Below are 12093 nucleotides of genomic sequence, written 5' to 3'. Positions count from 1 at the left end.
CCACACCGCCTGCACCGCAGTCCGGCCTCAGGTCCACCTCCACCTCCGCCTCCCGAAGTCGCTCCGAAGACTCCTCCGACCCCACTGCGTTACCCTCGTGGATCAGCCAACTCATCGGCGTCAGTCAGTCAGGTGAGTTGACTGCTAAGATCCGTTTTCAGTGGCGTGTTTCGGAAGGGTGCGCAGTCCAGTCCGATCCAGGGGGCAGGCGGGTGGAGTTCCAGTGAGGTGGATTTTACAGGGATAACTACCTAATTGGTAATCCCCAAACCGGGAGCTCCTCGGGAGGCTCGTACTAGGCGGCCATCTTGCTTCCGGCACTCCGTACTGCATTCTTGTCAAATGAAGTCCCTTGTTAATCTTACGGCAAAGCAAGACTTTATTATGTCCCCACTGTTGCTTTAGCAGAATGCTTGCTGTACACCCTCTGGCCGACTGAAGTAGAAATCAAAGGCGCAGATGGTTATGGATGACATGAATAATGTCACTACGGGTGATCAGACAGGAATGGAGCCTTATCAAAGAACATTTCCTTCCCGAGACTGAAAATTTGTAACTGCACCTGCGGTGCAACTTTTGTCCCCCACGGTTCCTTGTAAACTCTGCATTGGAATAGTGCATGGGAAAGAGGCGGCATCATAATCCGTACTGGAAATGAAAGCACTTTTTTCAGGGATCCCATAAATTGGGTGCAGCAAAAAGGGGGAAAGTTTTGAGGTGGTGACTCCATAACTATGGGTATTTCAATATTTTGTTGGCCCAGAATTTCATTAGCAGCCTCCTTCTTCTGCGGGCATGCCCCCACACTCATTTTCTTCCTCATTAAAGTCACCATTGTCACCTCCCACTGGTGCTGTTCTTGTCCCCTTACTCCTGCTTCTGATTTTTCTCTTCCCAGGCCTGTTCTTGACTTTCCAACTGGTGCCATTCCTAGTCCTTTTGCCTGGTGTATATTGGCCTGAGCCTCCTTGCCCTCTTCATACTTCTGGCCCTCAATTGGGCTGACTTCCTTCTCCTTCAGATAACTAATCCTCATGCCACTGGTTCTCTCTTTTCTGCAACTCGTCATCCTTGCTCTCATCCTCCTCCCCCTGTCCTCCACTCCGGGTCTAGGTATTCTTCCTCATTTTCCTGGTCTGTGTCCTTGCCCTGATGCTCTCGATCCTCTTTCTACACGTCCTCTAGGTCCTTCTTGGACTTCGACTTACTGGTCTTGATACTCCTGGTCCTCCTCCAAGTCCTGTTCTGTTGCTCTGTACTCCTGACCCAGGTCTGCTAATGCTCCCTTTTCTGCTTCCGGGCCTTGTAGCCCTAATCCTACGCATGTCCGTCCTTGTAGTCATTCATCTCACACCCGTTCTTCGTCATTCTTCTCCTGGCACTGCTAATACTGGTCAGCCTGGCTTTGTTCCTATTGGTCTTTGTTGTCTTATTCTTTGGATGATAGCTTGTTAAAGGAGGCATCACTTTTCTGTCACACACGCTGCATTTATGCGTAAGCAGCAGCACGCCGCCTTCACCTTCAACAAAGGTGGCTGCACTTTTCTTTCCCCGCCATTCCTAAACATGAAGGCACCGTTCTACGCTGCATACGAAAAGGTGCAGTATTGAAAAAATAGAGTTTAGCGAGCCACGCTTTTCTTTTCTTCGTTGATGCTCGCCAAACCCTATTTTTTCAATATTGTAATTTTTTCTTTTTTTTTTTACTTAGCTCGAAACCTTCTGTCGGGGACATACACGCTGCATCACCAGCTTTTCCCACCAGGCCAACCATCTGGCTGGCTACTGGGAGACAGGCTAAGAGCCTAGTCACAGCTAACCCTTTTTAGGTCTCGCCTGACCCAGCGCATGCGCTGGTCTGGCGAGACTTTTTGTGAGGGCTCAAAAAAGTGCTACCAGGCCAGCCTAGAGCTACAATGCATGTGCGCGGGCGCGCGCGCCTCACTTTCGCGGCCGCACGGCTACTTTGATGTTCTCCTTGATTTTTTCTCCTGTTTAGTACTTCTATGTAGTAATGGTGGCACCCGTGCGCCGCCATTACTACAGAGCAGTAATAAACAGAAACGAGCATTGGCATAGCCAATAGGTCTCGCTTTTGGGACCTTATAAGTATTTAGTTATGCAACTGTTGCATAGCTAAACACTTATAAGGTCCCAAAAGCGAGACCTATTGGCTATGCCAATGCTTGTTACACCTATTTAACATGACACATTCTCATCCTGCACTGGATTCCCCTCCCCCTCCACAACTTCTCTTTTGATAGCAGACCCCCAACACCAGAGAGACCAGGCTCCAGGCAAGAGACCGCCAACCCCTGCAGCACACACGCCATCCTAGCTGTGCCTCGGGGAGCCAGGGCTGGTGCACATAATTACTTACAGGACCTTATTATCCACAGACGAAATGGAGAAAGTTGGTCAGTAAACCAAGAGAAAGGGCTCGCAGCAGTCGCTGTTGAGCGGAGCAGAGCGGTGCACCGCTCACTAAAGGCAAGGAAGTAGGGAAGGCATATGGTAACTGCACAACAACGTGGCAGGGGCGCCAAGTAGTGTGGTCACCTCACTCTATGCCATCCCTGGCATCTTGAAGAATCCTGCGCTTTCATGTGAAAACCTAATGCATGCTGGGTCTTGTAGTCTTGGTATTCTTCCATGGAGCTAACACAGTTGATGCCTATTTGAAAGTGGAGTGGGAACAGTGCTGTTGATGATGTGGGGGTGATGTGGTCACCCTAGTGCCATGGGCCCTAATAATGGCAAGAAAAACATGACACTTGTCTGACAGTGTGAACACTTCACTTCATGTCTTCACTGACGCTGCTCCTTCTACAGGGTTTCGTTGTGCATTGTGGGTTCTTAAGTCTTTATTGTTTTAGACGAACTTACCCAGTAGTTCTTGATGAAATTTGCCTGTGAGGACATAGAATGAGAAGGCTGATTGTCCCACCTTTGGGTAGTTAAACAAACAGTGCCACCCCGAAACATTTGGGCCATGGTGCCCTTCATCTGCTTCATCAATGATAGTACTCCACTGTAACTGCAAGGAGACAAGAAGGAGCACAGTGCAAGAGTGTTGTGGCCCTAATACAAGCAGGGTAGCTGGGCTTCCTTCCCCTAGTTTGGAAGTAAATAAGCATCCGCTAACTGTGGTGCTGTGGGCTCTTACGCTGCATTATTATTAGAACTGCCACTGGAACACGGTCACTACTAATTGCAAAGAACAAGCATTGGCAAAGCCAGCAGATTGGACATTGCCAAGCTTGTGCAGTGGTTAATTATTGTATTTCAAGCACAAGCTACAAAATAACAAGCATTTTCAATGCAATAGGTCTCGCATTACTGAAAGTTTGAGCTATTGGCTTTGAAAATAATAATGCAATGCCAATAGCACACATTTTCAGTAATGCGAGATCTATTGCATTGCAAATAATTGTTATTGTTGTCAGCAGCTCTTTCCGTCTCCTCCCTTCTGATTTCCCACGTTGATCCTTTCTTTCTTTCTTTCTTTGCCTCTGTCCTCTTTCCAGGACAAGGCAATGTGAAGCAGCCGTGGCGCAGCAGAGTACTGAGGTCTGGAGCCCTGCCTGGTGATCGTTCGCCTCTGCAGGCTCCGGCCTGGGTTTGCTTAGCCGCTTGTGGTCCGGAGTTTGGGGTCTCCCGAGCCCTGAGATTGGCTGTGCCTGGAGGTGGCACCCAGCTGCATCCTGCTCGCTGCTGGACTAGAGCAGACGCAGCTAATAAGCAGAGGACAAGAGCGACAGGAGAGACAGCAGCTGCTCCCGTACAAAACAGATATGGCTCTGAGGGGCATTTCAAGCTCAAAGCGCTCGTTTCTTGAGTTCGTTTGGGAGGCGATGAGTGGCTGGAGCGACAGCAGCGGCATCAGTACAAAACAGATACAGCACTGGGAGGTATTTAAAGCTCGAAGCGCTAGTTTCTTGAATTGGTTTGCATAGCTTGCCCTCACGGAGCAGCAAAAAGGATGGATTTCTGAGAGTTGAAAGAAGCATAGTTGATTTGACTTTCTGCGCGGTGGTTCAGGCGCTTGCTGTGTAACTGAAGTGATGAGAGCGTGTCTAGTGAGGCGGAAAGCCTAAAGATGCACACAGTGAAATGCCTGTACAAATTTGCACACATCCTGTAGACCAGGTATCCAAAGAATTTGCAGGCGAGCTGTTCTGCACACAAACACTGATGCAGGTTCCCAAATAACCCATGCACATACTCAGCACGAAGCTTGCACACAAAACTGCACACAGCAATGCCCACTCTAACTCTGCAGGCAACATGCAAACAAGGTCAGCAGGCAAGCTGTACCCAGGCTTCATACTCCTTCTCCATAAGCATTCCACAGAGCTGGCTGACAGGTTCTGCCTATCACCTTTACAACCCTGCACACACCTTTCACCAGAGGTGGGCAAGCCAACGGATTAGCAGGGGAAGCCGAGCCACAATAGAGCAAAGGGTCTGGTGAGTACCTTGAGAGCCAATGCACAAGCCTAGCCTTGACAATAGTTAGCATCTAAATCTTGCAACAAACATCATGTCAAAGGGCACCTCCTCGACCCCATTTTTTCTAATCTGGTAGACCTAAAGGGGAAAGAGACCATCCACCTTCCGTGGTCGGACCATTTTTTAATTCCCTTTTTCTGGTCGCCATCAAGCACTGTATCACATACTCAACTAACACAAACCCGAATTTGACCATGGTCCAAACTCTCCCTAGTGAGGTGGACCCAAGAACTCGAAAAGACTAAACCTAATCCTGATCCAGTTGCAGCCAACGAAAGCTTTCACAACTGGATTGAGGGATCACTCAATTTTGTGCTCCCTAAAATATCAATTCAGAAGAAAGCTGGATCTAACAAGTCCGCCTTGTTTTCCCCTAAATGACGTATCTTAAAACAGCAATGTAAAAAATTGGAAAGGGTCTGGTGGAAAGATGTCTCACCCAAGAAGAAATTGGAATATAGGGCGGCTATTGGACGGCATAAGGCAGAAAGTAAAAAAGCCCAAGCCACCTATTATGAGGAAAAGATCGCATCAGCCGCTAATTCCACTAGAGAAACCTTCCTCATTGCCAAAAAGCTACTCAAAGTCCCGGTCCCTCCTGCTGTATCGGACACCTCAAGTCTCCGCTGCAATGAACATGTGGAATATTTCGCTACCAAAGTACAAAATGTCCTCAAGCATCTTCCCCAAAAAAACAGTTACACTCCATTTGAGTATACGAATGCGGGTGGGCATACAACCAAACATCAATTAGAGACCTATACCTCGATGACACAGGAATCATCTTGTCATCAGTAAAAAGTGGGTCGCCACTAGAACCTGCACCTCCAAGTATCCTGAAACTGGTCGTACCAACAATTGCCCCCTTTGCCACTTGTCTGATTAATGCCTCACTGTCTACGGGTTTGGTCCCCCCGGAGTGGAAAAGGGCTATGGTAAAAACGCTGCTAAAAAAACCCAATCTGGATCCAGCCGACCTGGGTAACTATCGCCCCATTTCGCTCCTCCCTGGAATCAGCAAGATGGCGGAGAAATACGTTAACCACACGCTCTCTGCGTTCCTAGAATCCAATTATCTGCTTCACCCCACCCAAACAGGCTTTCGCCCACGCCAAGGTACTAAAACCGCCTTACTAGCAGTGTTGGAAGAATCTAGAAAGATTCTTGACTCAGGAGGGTCATCAGCTATAATCCTCGACTTGAGCGTGGCCTTCGACATGGTGAACCACCGTATCTTGGTTCACCGCCTCAGGAGTGCAGGAGTGACTGGCACAGCCCTACTATGGCTGCAATCTTTCCTTGAAGAGAGATTCTTCCAGATTTTTGAAGGCGATACCACCTCAAATCCTATTCCTTTACAGTGCGGAGTTCCTCATAGTTCATCCTTGAGTCCCACTCTTTTTAATGTCTATATGGCCCCGTTGGCGGATATTGTATCCCCCGTCGGGATTCATATAGTAACATACGCCGATGATACACAGCTGGTTGTAGCACTGAAGCATCCCGACCCGTCATTCAATAACCTCCACTCTTGCCTCGAGGAAGTTGCCAAGTGGATGAGTCTGTCTCACCTAAAACTTAACGGCGAAAAAAATGAGCCTATGATTCTCGGCAACCCTCTAAGTTTAAAAGCAAGCACTATGTGGCCGGCTAGTATGGGCCTGGTGCTGGCCTCAAAAACAGAGATAAAATGTCTGGGAATTTGGCTAGACCAAGACCTTACTTTTAAAGTGCAGGCTAGGAAGACGACTGCCTCATGTTATGGCTTGCTTAGAATGACCCGTAAAGTCCTCCCCCTCCTACCTTTTCAAGCCAAAAAACTGTTGATCCAGGCATTAATTCTTTCAAGGATAGACTATGGCAATGCCCTCTACATAGGGGCACCGAAATCAGTGGTCGCGAAACTGCAGGTTGTACAAAACTGTGCAGCGAGACTGCTGACGGAGACTCCCAATCGTTGTTCAGTAAGGCTCGCGTTATGCTCCCTCCACTGGCTCCCGGTGCAAGAGAGAACTAACTTTAAGGCCCTCTGCGTTGCCCATAAGCCTTTGGAAGGGAGTGGACCTCCTATCAATAAACCCATTGTAGGAGAGTAGGATCTGCTTCACATGGGTACCCCCACTTTTTGCTGGTGTTTCACTGTTTTTTGACCTAGTCTGGCTGTGGCCCTGCTAATCAGGACCCCAGCCTAGCTGCTTCCTCTCTAAAATGGTTTCCATGTATATTAGGTACATTTCTAATTGGATTCTGGAGTGTCTTATAAGCCCCTAGTATATGGTATACTATGTACCTAGGGCATAGGTACCTCAGAGGCCTACCAGGGTCTGAAGCATGTATTATGCCACCCCTGGGAAGCACTCCAAAATGACACCACAGGTATGCTACTGCAGCCTGGGTAAGGTGGTGCCTGCACCCCTTACTGTGGTATAGGCTACCTATATCACTACCATTGCACACACATATAAAACCTATAAGTCACTCCTATGGCAGGCCTTAACAATCCTGAAGGCATTGGTTATTATGGGAGAGGGTGCCCCTGCATGAGCAGAGCCCCTCTGCAGCGTTCAGAGTACCTCCTCTGATGCTGTTTGTGGTGCAGCCTGACCATATACTCTTAAGTGCATTATAACCTCGCGGTAAATGCTAACTTTGGACTGGCTGCACGGAAACATGTCGTGTTTGGTGTCAAACGCTTTGGAATACTACCCCCTTGCCTGTTCTGGCAGCAGGGGTAGCATTCCACCCTTCTAGAGGGAGAGACATGTTCACACTGGTCTACCCGGTAAAGACTTTCTACAGCCTTGGCATAACTAAATGGAGGCCCCTGCCACAGACACGGGTCTGGCCTCCTGCTGCTGACCGAAACTCCGGCAGGCTAGGCCTGTACAATAGGTTTCCTGTCCCAGGGAGGTGTAACCACCTCCCCAGACAGGCAGATGTGTATTGGGGCTGGGCGGGAGCACTCTGGTGCTTTGAAGTCCTGCACTGGGGGCACACTTGGTGTCCCTGTGTCATCAGGGTACATCAGTCAGGAGCGCTTCCAGAGCATCTTCGTCTAGTGGGGGGGTGGTGGTGAGTGATATAGCATCTGGTAGTACTCGCAAAAGGCTTCATTTATGCCCTGATGTGTGTCCACTGTCTCCTCGGCCACCATAGTTATTTCGTGTATTGGGGTATGTGGGGGTTCGTCTCGAAGTATGCGCACCAGGAGTGGGCTGGCCCTGTCAGCTTCAGCGTGTTTCGTATGCCTATAGGCAGTGTAGTCTGCATCTCAGTGTTTCTAGTAGTTCTGCATATTTTATTCGGACTCCCTGCAAGAGAGCTCCCTTAGTGGAGTCGCTCGCTGCTGCCTGCTCGATGTCATTCAGGGAATTCTCGACGTCCATGAGGTTGTTGTGTGTTTCGTGTCATGCCCCTGCTGTAGTGCTAATAGTTATCCCTCTGACCACCGACTTGAATGCGTCCCACTCCACCTGCGGTGTGGAGGCGGTGCCCGTGTTTTCAGCAAAGTAATGGCAGAGACCAGTGGAAAGGGCCTCCTGGAAGACAGAATCCTCAAGCATTTGGGGCCACAGCTTCCAGGTGGGGACTGGGGTGGGGATTCTGCCCCAAGCTAGCGTGACCTCCAATGGGATGTGGTCAGAGAGAGTCTTACCCTGGTACGTTGCGTGCGTGATCTGAGTAGTGATGAGAGGGGAACAAAAGATCCTATCTATGCGAGTGTGTAGTTGATGTGGGTGGGAGAAGTACGAGTATTCTCTACTGGTTGGATACTTCAGGCGCCAGACATTCCCCTAACCCCCATCCTTCAGCCCATCGACATAGTGCATCAGCCTGTCTTATAGAGCCGGACCCACCTAAGGGGGGGTGTGATCTGTCAGTATTGAGGTCCATCACAGCATTATAGTCTCCGCCCAATATCCATGAGTATGCAGCCCAGGACGCCAGAACAGGGTTAAGGCTCAGTAGGAATTTATCCTGCTCGAAATTAGGAGCATATATACTGCCCAAAATTATTTGTGTGCCTTCTAAAGTGCCTCTCACCAGTATGTATCTACCCAGAGCATCCACACGCTGTTCCAGAGCCTTGAAAGGGACCTTGCTCCTAACCCATATGGATGTGCCTCTGGAGCAGGCAGAGTATGATGTGGAGAATACTTGGCCCCTATATTTCTTATGTAGTTTAGCCATCTTGGCAGTGGTTAGGTGGGATTCCTGTAGGCATACTATGTGTGCACGTCGCCCGATTAGTTTTGCATGAATTCTGCGTCGCTTGTGAATAGACCCCAGTCCCGTACGTTCCAGGTTACTACGTTGTAGCTATCCTGCATGTACACTCGGTTTGCACTAGTGGTGGATGCATGTTCAGTGTGGGTAGAGCAGCGGTACTCAGAGCAACATAAGTGGTGGGCCAGATCACGAAAACTTCTAAACTACATTCTGCAATACTCTGGCCAGCTGCAAGAACTATGCTGGCCCAAACCATGTGCACAACAGTGCTAACAGATAACAGTGTACGTGTTGCTTTCGCTGTAGGGGGGTGCATTTCTAAAGGCTGCCTAGTGAGGTGGGAGCATTGCGAGCTCAATGCAGCCCAGACCCCAGGTAGCAGCGTTCAGCATGGATTCGGAACTTCGGGGATAACTGTGCATTGCTAATAGAAGGATTTTGTATATTCACAACAGTGTGACTAACATATTCTGAACTAAAGAACTATCCCAAAAAGCCATTAGCGGTTTGAGGTGTAATATTGCTGAATAATGTTATGCTGGACTCACAATCAGAGTGGGCCGAGAGAGATGTCCTCCGAAGAGTCCGTAGGTATTGGATGCGTTTCTTCTCAGAACCTGCTGGCCGTCTCCAGCGCCTCCGCCTGGTCCCGCGGGGCCTTCTCCAGCGTGGGATTCCCAGTCTTGGCTGTGCGCCCCGGCTTGAAGTGATTCGATTTGCGGATCTTCTTTGGCTTCGGCGATGCAGCTACAGTCTGTGAGGAGGGCCCAGATCCCCCCGGTGGAAACATTATTTCGAGCCATTCAAAAAACTGTCTTTTGGTCGTGGATCACTTTTTAACTTGGCTGGGAACAACAACGCATATTTAATATTCAGTGCCCTGAGTTTTCTCTTTGCATCTTGGTAGAGGGAGCGCTTGCGTTGTACTAGAGCAGTGTAATCCGGGTATATAGGACACTCCCTGGTTCTCGTATTGTATTTGGGACAGTTCCCTCGCATTCTGCAGCAGAGCGTCTGTCTCTATAGTTTAGAATTTTAACAATCAGTGGGCAGGGTTGAGCCCCGGCCGTCGGCCTACCAGATGGAATTCTATGTGCCCTCTCCACACAGAAAAGGTCAGAGAAGCCCTCCGGGGCCACATGGTCTCTGAACCAGCGCGCCATGAACCTGGTAGCATCCGACCCCTCGCAGCATTCCGGCAGGCCTATGACGCGGATGTTGTTGCGTTGTGCCCTCCCTTCTGCGTCGTCCACACTCGCCTGCAGTCCGGCGACTGTTTTTGAAGCTGTGCAAGCTGTGTTCCATGTTCCATGTGCTGCGGTAGTGGCTCTGCCAGTGCAAGCTTACTGTCTTTAATCACTGTGGCCAGTTTGTCATGGTTGGCCTTGAGGGTGAACCCTCTCGTCAGGGAGCAGAGCTGTTGTTCGATGGCCTTCCTCAACTCTCGCACTTACCTCAGTATAAGGCCGAGCTTGTCTGGGGGGCCTCCAAATTAGTAGGCGGGATGCTGTCTGCCACCTGCGAAGTGGGCTTCTTGTCCTCAGTCACCTGGGCATCTGTAGAACTGGCATCCGCCACATTGCCCCTGGGGCACCCCATTTCAGTGGTATCAGAGGGCTCTTACCTTGGATACAGCCAGGAATCGCCAGTCACAGCCACAGGGGCAACTACACCGCGTGCAGTTATCAGTGAGGGTACTGCCGCACTGTCAAAGATGAATGATGAGCCAGCTAGGGTTCAGCAGGCCAGCAGCTATGGGCGAAAGCTTGGCATCCCCCGTGCCTCCCGCTGCGAGTCCTCTCCAGGTCCGTGCCGAGCAGCCGGGGCCAAGCCCTGTTAGTGTCCTGTCCCAAGTGTCCCCTGTGTGGGAGAGCCAGGTGGGGGAGTCGTAGGACCGCTTCGTGGGACCCCCAGGAGATGTAGCGCATCCCCGCAGCAGCTCCCCTCAGTCCTTCAATGGGTCCACCGCAACAACGCCGGGCCACCCAGGGCAGGGAAGGCAGGTGAATATGAGCTGCTGGGACGATGTCGGCGGGCCCAGTAGTCATCTGGTGAGGGCACCTCCAGTGATCCGTGGGCGACCACTGACATTTTCAGTGGCAGTGCTGCAACCCAGGCCATTGACCGTCGAGCGGCCCCGATTCTGAACTGCGCTGTTCAGTACCTCATATCCGTACCAGCGCCATCGTATGGGCCCTCAGGTTCTCCTAGTCATTGGCACAGTGACACTGCTGAGTAACAGATCAGTAGGCCTCACCGTCTTCGCGTGCAGCCACGATTCGGCCTTCAGCGCACGCCTACGGCACGATCCCAGGGTCACCAGCGATAAGCAAGTCACTCAGCGCCGTCTCATCGCTGGCTCCGGAGGTACCACACATAGTGCCAATATCGGCAACAGTTATCACAACACACATAAGTACATAAATAAAACACACTACACTGAATGTAAGTGGAGAAATATTGCTGCAGGTTTATTAGCATAATAAATATGCAAACACGGTGGGTTATCTTACGGGCGATCCCAGGGCAGGCCAGCCCCATGCCGCCTGCCCGTCTGATAAGCCTAGAGTCACCATGGCAACGCCAATTGGTGTCTACCAAATGTTGGGAGGGTCCCCCCCTCCCATCCGTGGACCTCCAGTCCACATGCTTCACACGCCCCCCCGTGATGGGTGGGCGGAGCATACATGGCAGCCCCCGGTTGCTCAGACCCACAACCGCCTGTCGGTTAGCGGGGCGCCGTAGGTCTTCCAGTGGACACGCTAAAGATCCCTGGGTATCCTGGCTTAGCACCACACGGTGCTGCTGCATGCTATACCCCTTGGTATGTGCAGACCCTGGATCGCCCTGTAACTCCTCCTGCAACACAAAGTGAAAATTGTTAGAAAAACCTGCCCCCCCCTTTGTCCCTCCGGATGCCGGGTAAGCGGATGGGCGGGCAAGGCGAACGAGCGGACAAGAGGGCGAGGAGGAGGCGGGGACAGCATATGTACCCCCCTTTGCTCCTCCCCGCCGGAAGCAGCTACCTGTCTGGGGTCTCCCTTGGCCAAACCCAGGGACACGACCTCCCACCCCTGTGCCTTCCTGTGGCACTAAGGCGGCCGCCCTCAAAGGGGCGGGCCGCTGCGCAACCCCCCCCCCGGGCAGCCTTACATAGTGCCAATATCGGCAACAGTTATCACAACACACATAAGTACATAAATAAAACACACGACACTGAATGTAAGTGGAGAAATATTGCTGCAGGTTTATTAGCATAATAAATATGCAAACACGGTGGGTTATCTTACGGGCGATCCCAGGGCAGGCCAGCCCCATGCCGCCTGCCCGTCTGATAAGCCTAGAGTCACC

Source organism: Triturus cristatus, chromosome 2_2 (genome assembly GCF_964204655.1).
Source record: "Triturus cristatus chromosome 2_2, aTriCri1.1, whole genome shotgun sequence".
NCBI lineage: Eukaryota > Metazoa > Chordata > Amphibia > Caudata > Salamandridae > Triturus > Triturus cristatus.
Note: the sequence above shows the minus strand (reverse complement) of the source record.